Source organism: Microcaecilia unicolor, chromosome 9, assembly GCF_901765095.1.
Source record: "Microcaecilia unicolor chromosome 9, aMicUni1.1, whole genome shotgun sequence".
Taxonomy (NCBI): Eukaryota; Metazoa; Chordata; class Amphibia; order Gymnophiona; family Siphonopidae; genus Microcaecilia; species Microcaecilia unicolor.
Window position 1 is genome coordinate 52,937,779 of NC_044039.1, and position 12,390 is coordinate 52,950,168.

A 12,390-nucleotide genomic window follows, 5' to 3' on the forward strand; every position below is an offset into this window, starting at 1 on the left:
GAGGCGGGACATTCTCCAATTCGTCACCACTTGCCCTGTGTGCGCCCGGACTAAGCCAGTAGTTGGGCCTCCCGTAGGGGACTTGCAACCACTGTCCGTACCGACAGCCCCCTGGACGGAGTTATCCATGGATTTCATCACCGACCTCCCCAGCTCCCGGGGTCACACGGTGATTTGGGTGGTGGTGGACTGTTTTTCCAAGATGGTTCATTTTGTTCCATTACCGGGCCTTCCATCGGCGGCCTCCTTAGCCCAGTACTTCATTCAACACATTTTTCGGTTACATGGGCTGCCCAATCGGATCATCAGTGACCGAGGACCCCAATTCACCTCCCGCTTCTGGAGAGCCTTGTGCACGGCTTTGGGGGTGGAAACCCACTTTTCATCTGCCTACCATCCCCAAACCAATGGCATGGTCGAAAGGATTAACCAAACATTGAAAGGATTCTTGCGGGCATTTGTAAACAAACGTCAAGATAACTGGGCCTCTTTGCTCCCATGGGCCGAGTTTGCATATAACCAGAGTGACCACTCATCCTCAGGAAACTCTCCGTTCTTCTTGGTATATGGACGACATCCTCGGCTTCCAGCACCGTTCCCTTCTACAGCTCCAACCCCCGTGGGTAATCAAATTCTGGCAGATCTGCAGAGGGTCTGGGAGATGGCCCGGGAACAATTGCAGAGAACAGCTGCCAAATATAAGGTCTTTGCAGATCGCCACCGGCGACCCGCTCCAGTATTACAGCCGGGGCAGAAGGTATGGTTAAGTACAAGATACCTAAGACTCCGGGTGCCCTCCCGGAGGTTGGGATCCCGGTACATTGGACCGTTTGCAATCCAAGCACGAATTGGAACAGTGACGTACCGGTTGCGGTTACCGAGTACCCTACGGGTGCACAACGCCTTCCACATTTCCCTGTTGAAGAGGTTTCGTGGGTCCCGATGGCACCCTCAACAACACGAGGATGAAGCTCTCGAAGTCACTCCCGATCCGGAGTATGAAGTGGATATGCTGGATTCAAAGAAGCGGCGGGGAAGGCTATATTATTTATTGTCCTGGAAGCATTTTGGTCCCGAAGACAACTCCTGGGAACCCGCGGCGAACGTACATGCGCCGGATCTGATCAGAGCCTTCCACGCCCGGTTTCCTTCTAAACCCGGCCTCGGGGGAGAGGGGGCATCCGGGGAGGATACTGTCCCGTTCCCCGGTCCTACCTGCGCTCCTGTTGTGGGGGGCGATGGTCGGCGGCCCTCGCGGCGCCTGGGGCTGCGGGAATGGACCTCCGGAGAGGCCGGCGCTGCCGCGGGTCGGGCCGAGACCGGCGACCCGCTGGAGCAAGCGCCGGTCTCGGAGAGCGGAGCGTTGCGCCGGCCAAGATGGCGGCGCCGGCGCCTCCAGGGGCGGACCAGCACGGAGGCTCCACCCACCTCACGCCGGATTGGCGCGCCGGGCCTAAAACTCCACCTGGAGGGCGGGCCGGCCAATCCTGAGGCTCCATCGCCTTCTGGGGCCGGGTTGGTTGGTTCCTATCCCGGGGAGGGGGCGGGACGGCGCGACATTTAAACCGGAGGACAGGAGAACTCAACTGCTTCCGTTTTCGTGTATGCTGAAGCCGGCACAGTGGTTTTCTCGGAGTGCTAGCCATCATTCAGAGACTGTGCTACTTGCTAGCCGCCCTTGCTAGCCATCATTCAGAGACTGTGCTACTTGCTAGCCGCCCTTGCTAGCCATCATTCAGAGACGGTGCTACTTGCTAGCCGCCCTTGCTAGCCATCATTCAGAGACTGTGCTACGTGCTAGCCGCCCTTGCTAGCTACCCTTTAGAGACTGCGTTACTGACTACCAGCCAGGTCAGCCATCACCCCGCGGTTCCAGCAGTCCTGCTGGCCGCCTGCAGCTGGGGGCTCAACCCTTGGTGAACGGCGGCCGCCGCGGGTGAAGATTCGGGGTGCTCGGCTGTCCTCTGAGGACTCGCGGGGCCTTAGGGAACCTAAGGGCTCACCACTAGAAACAGGACATCTAGCTTGTAGCCGTCTCTGATGACTTCCAGCACCCAAGCGTCTGAAGTTACCCTGGTCCACTCGCCCAGAAACGAGGATAGGTGTCCTCCAATCTGCTCTGGGTCATGGACCAGTGCCCCGTCATTGGGTACGAGACCCTGGGGGAGGGCCGAAGGAGGCACCTCCGGGACGGCAGTCTCTGCGAAAGGAATGCTGCTTGGGGGAGAAGTTCCTTATGAAGGAAAAGGGGGCAGAGGAGCCTGACTTGCCCGGGCGATACCGACGGGCTTCCTGAAACCATCCTTTGGAGGAACCGGGGCGGGCACCACCGGCCCGGGCCCTGACCTCCGGTAACCTCTTACCCTTAGACGTGCCGAGATCGGTCACAATCTTGTCCAGCTCGACCCCAAAGAGCAGCTTGCCTTTAAAAGGCAACTTAGCCAGGCGAGACTTAGAGGCGTGGTCAGCAGACCAATGCTTCAGGCAAAGCCACAGCCGTGCAGAGACTGTCTGAGCCATACCTTTAGCCGAGGCTCTCAAGACATCATACAGCAAGCCTGCCAAGTAGGCCAAGCCCGATTCCAGGGCTGGCCAATCAGCCCTCAAGGAAAGATCCGAGGGGGAAGCCCGCTGCACAAGCGTCAGGCACGCCCTGGCCACATAGGAGCCGCAAATTGAGGCCTGCAAACTTAAAGCAGCCACCTCGAAGGACGACTTTAAAGCCGCCTCCAATCTTCTGTCTTGGGCGTCCTTTAGGGCCGTGCCACCTTCCACCGGCAACGCCGTTTTCTTAGTCACCGCAGTGATTAAAGAATCCACGGTAGGCCCAAGAAAGGCCTCCCATTCACCTTCAGGCAGAGGATAGAGGCGGGACATAGCCCTAGCCACTTTAAGGCTCGCTTCTGGGAAATCCCATTGAGCCGAAATCAAGGTGTGCATGGCTTCGTGCACGTGGAAGGTTCTAGGCGGGCGCTTCAACCCCAGCATAATGGCAGAGCCAACAGAGGCTGAGGGAGAGACGTCCTCCGGAGAGGAAATCTACAAAATGCTCATGGCCTGCACTAACAGGTTGGACAAATCCTCTAAGCGAAAGATCCGTGCTGCAGAGGGGTCATCCGCTCCATCCGAGCGAGAACTCAGATACGCTGCCCTCATCTACATCAGAGGAGACAGAGTCCTCTACGGCCTGGAAGTCCACCCGAGGGCGTTTGCTTCCGGAGGCCTCAACCCCTTGATCAGAGGGGGGAGCCAGGGCAGCATTTAGCATAAGAAAAGCCTGATGCAGCAGCAAAATGAACTCAGGGGAGAAACCCCCTAGACTGTGCACTTCTGCCGCCTGGGCTACGGCCCTAGACGCACCCTCAACCGGTGCTCGCAAGAGCGGGGGAGAAACATGCTGCGCATCCAAAATGGCGTCCGGCACGAAACTCCGAGAAGTCGCGCGGGAAGAATGGCGCTTAACTTTCTCCGCTTTCTTGCCGTCGCCCGAATCAAGGGCGACCATAGCATTAACGTCTCCCACCTCGAGGGCGGCCCAAGAAGAAGCCGTCCGAGCATAGTGGCCGGTCAAAATGGGGGGGGGGGGGGGGGGGGCGAGCAGCGGGGGATGGGCGCTTATGGCGGGAAAAACCGCCGCACCGGAGGAAGAACCGGGACACTGACCGGACTCCAAACTGACGCCCCAAAAAGGCGAGTCAGGCTTTGAAACCCCCGCATCCCCGCTAGACGCACACAGGCAGTCCGGGGAGTGAATCTTCGCGCCCTTGCCCTCCGACACCATAAGCCACGTGGAGACCGAACGGGGAACCCCCTGCCCGCTATCAAAGGTAAAATTACCTGCTTCTCGCTCCGAGCTGTAACGAACTGGTGTCCCAGTGAGCAGCTGCAATAAACGCTGATATAAACGTTGAAATAAACGCCCTTAAAGGACGTTCAAAATGTTTTTTAACGGAGCCAGCAGGAGGGGGAAGAAAAGGAGGGACCTGGCACCACCAGGTTTGCACTTGCTCAAGAAGAGCCCTCAACCCCAGGTACTCAACAAAACCTAAGAATTAGGCTTGGAGACCTAGCCAGAGCTGCTACTGTGTGTGACCACCACCTGCTGAGATAGAGAACATACTGAGGAGTTTCCGGCAGCACATGACCACATATAGGGAGGCAAAAGGATTGCTCTCTATCTCCACCTGCTGGTAGATGGACACAACCCACCAGTCTATGGATTAATCGGCATGATGATATGGAAGTAAGTGTTATTTGAATTGTTATATTGTTATAATACTGCAAGAGGAGCATTGAAAGTGAAAGTAATGACATTATTTAAAATGTTATAGATGCGATGGTGGTTCCTCCTGAGGAAGATTTGTGAAATGCGGTCCTGCATTGGGGAACCGGCACAAATATGAGACAGATATGGTGGACTGTTGAGCTAGTCACCGAGCACACAGCACCTGTACTTTGATGTATTCAGATGATTGGAGGTGTCTTATTTAATCAGCCAACGGATATACAGTGTTTTCCCATTGAAGATCAGTCATCCAGCGTTTACGTACAATACGTTTACAGCGGCCAAGCGGAAAGCGTGGCGTCAGCAGGAAAAGGACTATCGAGCTGGCAGGACAGATTTGTGATCCTTTTTGCATGATATAATGTACAATTAGTATAAAACATATGTAAAATAAGAAACAGCATATGTTTGCAGTTCAGAATGTAATAACGGTTGGTTTGTACTCAAGTACAGGTGGTGCAAGGTGAGTGGATGAATGAGTGAGTGAGGTTTTAATATTAGGTAGCATTGCAGTATAATAAAATCTTTTGTGATACTGAAAAAAAAATATTGGAGTCTTTGTGTAATAGATATTAAAAGTGACTCTGAAATCAAAAGTTCTATCCCCTAATTGTAATATTGTAATCAGGGTTTTATGCCACACTAAAAAATATGACAAAAAGTAACACCATTATTGGTTAGACACCCATTGGCTTTCTGTTTATCAAATTCATTACATACTCCTTGTGCTAACTCATAAGGCTTTATACAGTACTGCTCCCTTTTATCTTTCCTCACTAATTATTACCCATACCCACAGGGAACCGTATGTGCACTTCATGATGGAAGTGTCTTTTTATCCCACTAGTGCACTCAGCCCATGTGGAATCTACACGTCATGGACATTTTTTTTTTTTTTTAGCTCTGCTTCATTGCTCTGGAATTCCCTTCCACTGCCTCTCAGGACTGAATTGCCTTTCCTGAGATTCAAGTCAGCTTTACAAACTTACCACTTTGAGTAGGCTTATCCTAATTATTGTCACCCTACTAGTGCTTGAAGTCTACACTGGTGCAGCCACAGAGACAGACTAACACTTCAGTATAATTTGCTGTCTCCTCCCTATTCTGTTATTATCATCAATGGCATTCCTTTAGTTTAATTTGTAAACTGCCTTGCTATCTGGTAAGGAAAGGCGGTGTATTAAATCAATAACCCATAAACCTTCTAATATAAAAGGTCAAAAAATTAATTGGGGCAGTTATTTAAAGTGTGTTACAGCCCTAACACACACAACTGTCCCTTAATGTGTCTTACAGGACACTAATTTGTATTATATTATTTTAATGCATGTTAATATGAGGTACAGCTGGTTACATAATAATAAAATACAAAACTTGCAAATTCATGCAAAATATCTCATTACTATGAAAACTGAATAAGGTTGCTTGAGGTATTTTTTCCATCCTGAGCGTATTGGACCACAAAGCTACAGCCCAATGCTCCAAGGCACTTCTTAAAAGGCCAGTATATTCTGAGCTGTTTCCCTACACCTCCAGTGCCCCCTCACCCATGCAAGACATCCTTGATTGCCTTCCCAATGCTCCCCCTCCCATAACTTTGCCTTCCCAATGCTCCCCCTCCCATAACTTTAAATGGGCTGTAAGCCCATAATGCAATCCATTGGTTTTCTTATATTTTTTGTGATGACTTATACCAAAACTGAAAACTCTTATCTCTATCTGGTTGATAATAAACCAGTGCCCCAATTTTTTAGTAGGCTTAAGCTCAAGCTCAGGGGCCCAGGGCTTTTCGCATTATGTCCCGGGGGGGGGGGGGGGGGGGGGGGATAGATGCTGGACATGGGGTGTAATAGAGTGAACTGAAACTCTCTCCTACCTATCCCTGCTGTCACTGGTGTAAAATGGCAGTGGGAATGAGTTGTGCTAGGGGGCGGAGCTAAGAAAGAATGGGGCAGGGTGGGGCATGTACTACTAAAAATCTCCTCAAAAATCGGGACTCCTTGGCAACTCTGCATGATGCACATGCTGTATAAATCTTGCCTAACTTTTATAGAGAAACGTCTTTATACAGGAACATAGGCAATGAAATATTAATACATTTGTTCTGTAAAAAATACATATGTGTCTAATCATTCAGGTACGAATGCACAGCCATACCACATTTCCAAGATTTTATTTGTGAAGTTTTGTAGTGGTCCTCATCACTTTTCTGTCCTGCGAAAATGACTGTGCAGTGCAAGTGATACGAAATCTTTTACTTACTACCCTCTAGACAAGCTATGATCCGAGGAGGTGGTGAAAATACAGCTGGTGTACAATGCCTCCAGCAGCTCCAGCTCACTGCACCTTGGCCAGTGCATGCCATGTTTTGGAGAAAGAGAAGGAAGATGCACATGGCCTTCAAGCCCAGGACTGAAAAATAAAGCTCCCAAGCTGCGCTCCATCTTCCTGAACCTCCTGCGCTGTACAAAGCAGCAGGCTTTTCAGGGACATGGGGAAATGAGTGTTAGGTAAGTTGAGCACAGTGTAGTGGACTGGGTAAAACCAGATCCCCATACTTTTTATGGACTTGGTAGAGATGTGGTAGCCGTGTTGGACTTGGTGGAATTGCGCGGAGCAGCTTTTACCTTTAGCCTATTTCCTGAAGGCAAAAGGTAAAAAACGGATACTTTTTACACCGTCCCTTTCCTGTAGCAACTGTTGGATGAGCATGGAAAGAGTAGTTACTTACCTGTAACAGGTGTTCTCCGAAGACAGCAGGCTGCATATTCTCACAAGTGGGTGACGCCACGTCGGCCCCGGAGGATTTTAAAGCAAAATCTCAAAATCTCTTCTACGGCGTTCCGTCGCGCGAGCGAACGCACTGCGCATGTGCGCACACCTCTTCCCGCTCGCCGTGCGGACACGCCCCTCAGTTAAATCCAAAAGATGGAGGAGACAACTCCAAAAGGGGAAGGTGGGAGGGTTTGTGAGAATATGCAGCCTGCTGTCTTCGGAGAACACCTGTTACAGGTAAGTAACTACTCTTTCTCCAAAGACAAGCAGGCTGATATTCTCACAAGTGGGGTATCCCTAGCTTCCAGGCTTACACAACACAACAAACAGTGGTCAATTGAGTCTCGCAACGGCGAGGCCAGAATAAAATTGACCTGAAAAGAAGAAATATCTAAATGAGTGTAGCCTGGAACAGAACAAAAATGGGCTTAGGAGGGTTGGAGTTGGATTCTAAACCCCAAAGAAGTTCTGCAGCCCCGACTGCCCAAACCGACTGACGAGTCGGCTATTGCTGAAGGCAGTAGTAAGATGAAAATGTGTGGACTGATGACCACGCCGCAGCTTTGCAGATCTCTTCAATAGTGACTGATCTTAGATGAGCCACCGACTCAGCCATGGCTCTAATTTTGTGAGCCATGACATGGCCTTCTAGAGTCAGTCCAGCTTGGACAAAAATGAAGGAGATGCACTCTGCTAGCCAAGAAGAAATTATGCAGTTTCCGACAGCAACTGGCATTAAAAGAAATAAACAACTGGGCGGACCGTCCGAGGGAGCTCGTCTGCTCCACGCAAAAAGTGCGGAGCTTGCTTTCGCCAGGGCTTGTAAGATGAGGGAGAAAGAATGTTGGCAAGACAACTGACTGGATCAGCTGGTACTCTGATACCAGCGCCAGTAAGAACTTTGTCTGCATGCAGAGAACTACTCTGTTAAGATGAGAAGTAAGGTAAGGCGCTTGAGCTACTAGAGACCGAAGCTCACCGACCTTACGAGTTGAAGGAACAGCCACTAAGGAAAACGACCTTCCAGGTCCAATACTTCAGATGGCAGGAATCCAGTGGCCCGAATTGAGCTTGCAGCAGCTGGATGAAAACGACATTGGGACCCCAAGATACTGGATAAGGAGTGATAGGAACTCTGACCGAAGCATAAGAGCCAACTGCCAAAATTATTGTGGGTGCTAAGCCCAACAGAAATAATCTCCCCTAGACACATACAAGGAATTCTCTCAATATTGGGGGAGAGATAAACCTCTCGTGAAGTGGACAGCTAAAGGCTGACCTTTCACACGTTGATGATAAGCTCTATTGCACAAAGATGAATACTGACAGAGTTGGTCTTGAGACCAGACTCAGACAGGTGTAGAAAGAACTCAAGCAAGGTCTGTATAAGACAAGATGCAGGATCTAGGGCCTTGCTGTCACACTAGACGGCAAACCTCTTCCATGAAAAAGAATAACACCTCTTTGTGAAATCTTTTCTGAAAGCAAGCAAGAGTCGGGAGACACTCTGGAAAACTCAACGAAACCCCACTCTCAACATCCAGACCGTGTGAGCCAGAGATTGGAGGTTGGGATGTAGAAGTGCCCCCTCGTTCTGCGTAATGAGAGCTGGAAAACATTCCAACTCCAGAAGAAGAGGGAATCCTATTTGACGCAGCTAGAAAAGAGCAATCAGAATCATGGCTCCACAAACTTGCTTGAGAAACAGCAAAGTCTTTTCCACCAGATGTATGGGAGGATACGCATATAGAAAACCTGTCTCCCAAAGAAGGAGAAAGGCATCCGATGGTAGCCTGCCATGAACCTGCAGCCTGGAACAGAACTGAGGGACTTTGCAATTGGACTAAGTAGCAAAAAGATCCACTGAGGGGTCTTTCGAACTATAGGCATGCTCAACTGTAGCATTATCCTGCTCAGCCTGTCGGCCAGACTGCTGTTTACGCCAATTAGATAAGTGGCTTGCAGAAAACATGCCGCATTGCGGGCCCACCGCTACATCTGCATGGCATCCTGACTCAGAGGGCAAGATCCAATACTCCTTTGTTATCGAGTACATCACAACCCGATTGTTTGTTGAATTAAAATAATTTGGTTGGATAGCCAGGAGGGATGCAACCTTCGTCAGCAGCTTTTGACTGAGTAAGATGCCTCAGAATCAAAATAAAGAGAATTAACCACCTCTGAGGGGAATACCGAAGACTGGCGAACAGTTGGGTTACATCCTCTAGATACCCTAAACTTGATACCACTGGGAAGCTAGGATGCACTGAGCGGATGTCATGTGCAAAAGTGCCATGGGAGTTACATGAACTGTGGAAGCCATGTGTCTAGAAGTCTCAATATGTACTGTGCTGTAATCTGTTGAGACGGGCAATCATCGTGTTAAGGGAACACATGCACTCCCAGTCCATGAAGATACGCTGCAACAACAGCCAGGCACTAGGAAAAAAACATACTCTGGATGCAAAGAGAGTATAAGTATCCTGTAAATCCAGAGAGCATAACCAATCGTTTTCCTGAAGTATGGGAAGAAGGATGCCCAGGGAAAGCATCCTGAACCAAATCTGTTTAGGCCCCTTATGTCTATGATGGGACGCAACCCACAAGGAAAGACCTGGAATAGAATCTCAACCCTTCTTGCCCTGGTGGAACGGGCTCGACTGCATTGGCGCTGAGAAAAGCAGAGAGTTCCTCTGCAAGTACTCACTTTTGATGGAAGCTAAAGGATTAAGCTTCCAATGAACAATGTGGAGGGTTTGATTCCAGATTGAGAATGTATCCTAACCGGACTAGTTGAAAAACCCCACCGGTTGGAGGATAAAAGAAGTCACCTTTGGTGGAGAAAATGTAAACTTCCCCCCCGACAGGCAGAATGGCCGGTACGGACATTTTTTTTTTTTTTTTTTTAGTGGCTATACTGAATTGGAGCCAGTCAAAAACCCCTCTGTTTCCTGGGGAATAGGTGCAGGGGCCTGATTAGGTGCACGTCGCTGACTAGAACGAGCGTGCTGAGGCATAGCCCGAACCGGCTGTCGAGAAGTAGGAGTATAGGTACGACCCCTTAAGGCACAAGGAAAACTACTCCTCTCTCTAAAGAACTTCCAAGACGAGGAAGTGTATGCACAGCATATCTACAGTTTTCTGCTGAGTCTCCTCCTCCAGGAGAAAGGCACACAGTCATGAGAGTCTGCGCATCACTGTATCTAGAGCAGAAATCTAGGTGTTACATTACAAGTGTCGAAAATGCCCTTGGACAGGAACCTGCGACACACCGTGTGCTACCTGACCACTTGGTGAAAAGGTTTAGCCTACTCCGGTGGGAATGCCCGTAAAGATCTGACAAGACTTGATTTGGGATGCGATCATGACAGCCTGGTACGCCATTCTCCAAAAGAGGCTAAGGATGTATGCTCTGGCCCCGGGGGCGCCGAAATAAGTTCTTAGAACTCCTATCTGTTCTGAGTGCAGAAGACTCAGGTGAAGATAGTAGTCCAGGACCTCTAGCATCTGGGCATTGGGATTCACAATCTCCACTGTAATGTCAGATGACCATCATTGAACTGAACTAACTACTCAAACAGAGCAGCTCAGATCCAAACGCGTCCGATATGGAGGCTACTATGGGTCGAGAAGTTGCCCCAGTAGGGTGCGAACACCCATACCAGAGGCAGCATCGGTGAAGGAGACCAGGTGAAAAGCCAGATGCCGCAGGAGGCGGTAGCACCCATGGCATCCAATGGTACCCATGGTCCCGAAGCCAAGGACAAAGTCTGGAAATGCAAGGGAATCGAAACCAGACTGCTAGACCATGGCACCGACGGTACCGATGATACACATGGTACCGATGGACCCCGGTACCTATGGTACCCATGGTACTTGGTACCGATGATAGTCATGGTATCTGGTATCGATGGTACCCATGATACCTGGTACCGATGGTAGCCATGACATGTGGTACCAATGGTACCCACGATATCCGGCACCAACAGCACCGACGGTACCGATGGTACACATGGCACCGACGGTGCTCATGACACCTGGTACCAATGGCACCCATGGCACCGATGGTACCTGGTCATGATATCTGGTATCGATGGTACTCATGTGCCGACGGCATCCATGATACCTGATACCCATGCATCATGATACTCGGTACCGATGGGCGATGATACCTGGTACCGATAGTCGATGGTGCCCATGATACCTGGTGCCGATGGTGCCCATGATTCCCGGTACCGACAGCACCCATGGCACCGATGACACTCGGCATCAACAGCACCCATGGTACCGATGATACCCGGTGCCGACGGGACCCATGGTACCGATGATACCCGGTACCGACGGGACCCATGACACCGACCATGGTACCAATGTAGTTGGTATCGATACTCCTCGGTACCGACGCACCGATGATATTCGGTACCGACAGTACCCATGGCACCGATGATACTCGGTACCGACGGCACTCATGGCACCGATGATACCCGGTACCGACAGCACCCATGGCACCGATGACACTCCGCATCGACGGCACCCATGGTACCGATGATACCCGGTGCCGACGGGACCCATGGTACCGATGATACCTGGTACCGACGTACCGGTGCATCGACGTCCAATGCCAGGATACCTCCATAACAGAGGGAGCAACGCTCTCGGCACCGACTGATGTCTGAAGCCCGGATACCTCCATAACCGAGGGAGCAAAGCTCTGGGCATCTCCTTTGGGCATCCCTGGCAGAGTAGAATACGTCTCATTTCTTTGAGACACTACTTGCGCTTCACAGGGAGATGATCCGGCCCAAGACACATCCGCCGATGCGCCCAAATGACCTGCCAAGCAGGAGGCGCCGAGGCAGGTGGAGACCTATTCGATGCATAACTATACCCAGCGTGCATCGGTCTCTGTCGGACTCCAGAATGATCTCCTTTGGGCATCCCTGGCAGAGTAGAATACGTCTCGTTTCTTTGAGACACTACTTGCGCTTCACAGGGAGATGATCCGGCCCAAGACACATCCGCCGATGCGCCCAAATGACCTGCCAAGCAGGAGGCGCCGAGGCGGGTGGAGACTCACTTCAAAGGTTACACCACTGATATTGTGTCACCAGGTTGCCCATTCAGTGGCTGACCAGGGATGCACCTGCTTAGGTTCCTGGTTTTTCCTGTGACATACACCTTTACCACTTGTGGGGCTTAAAGACAGTGGTGTGCTGGAGCAGGCTCTCACAGCTCTGGAGAGCTATTTGTAAAGTTTTAATAAATGGATCCTAAAAATGTGGGCTTGTTTTATTTGCTGGCTAGAGAGAGCCCACAGATAACAATATACC

The 12,390-nt window shown here is 50.6% G+C and overlaps 1 protein-coding gene across 2 annotated transcripts in view; it reads left to right on the plus strand.

The window, feature by feature from the left end:
- The first annotated feature begins 6,694 nt into the window (after positions 1–6,694).
- Positions 6,695–12,390, plus strand: part of MRPS35 (mitochondrial ribosomal protein S35) — a 201,074-nt gene continuing 195,378 nt past the window's right edge. The window contains exon 1 of one of the 2 annotated variants that reach the window (XM_030214272.1): positions 6,695–6,795. The gene's annotated coding sequence lies outside the window, so the exon portion shown is untranslated. The remainder of the gene's footprint in view (positions 6,796–12,390) is intronic. The other variant, XM_030214273.1, reaches the window with a different exon arrangement.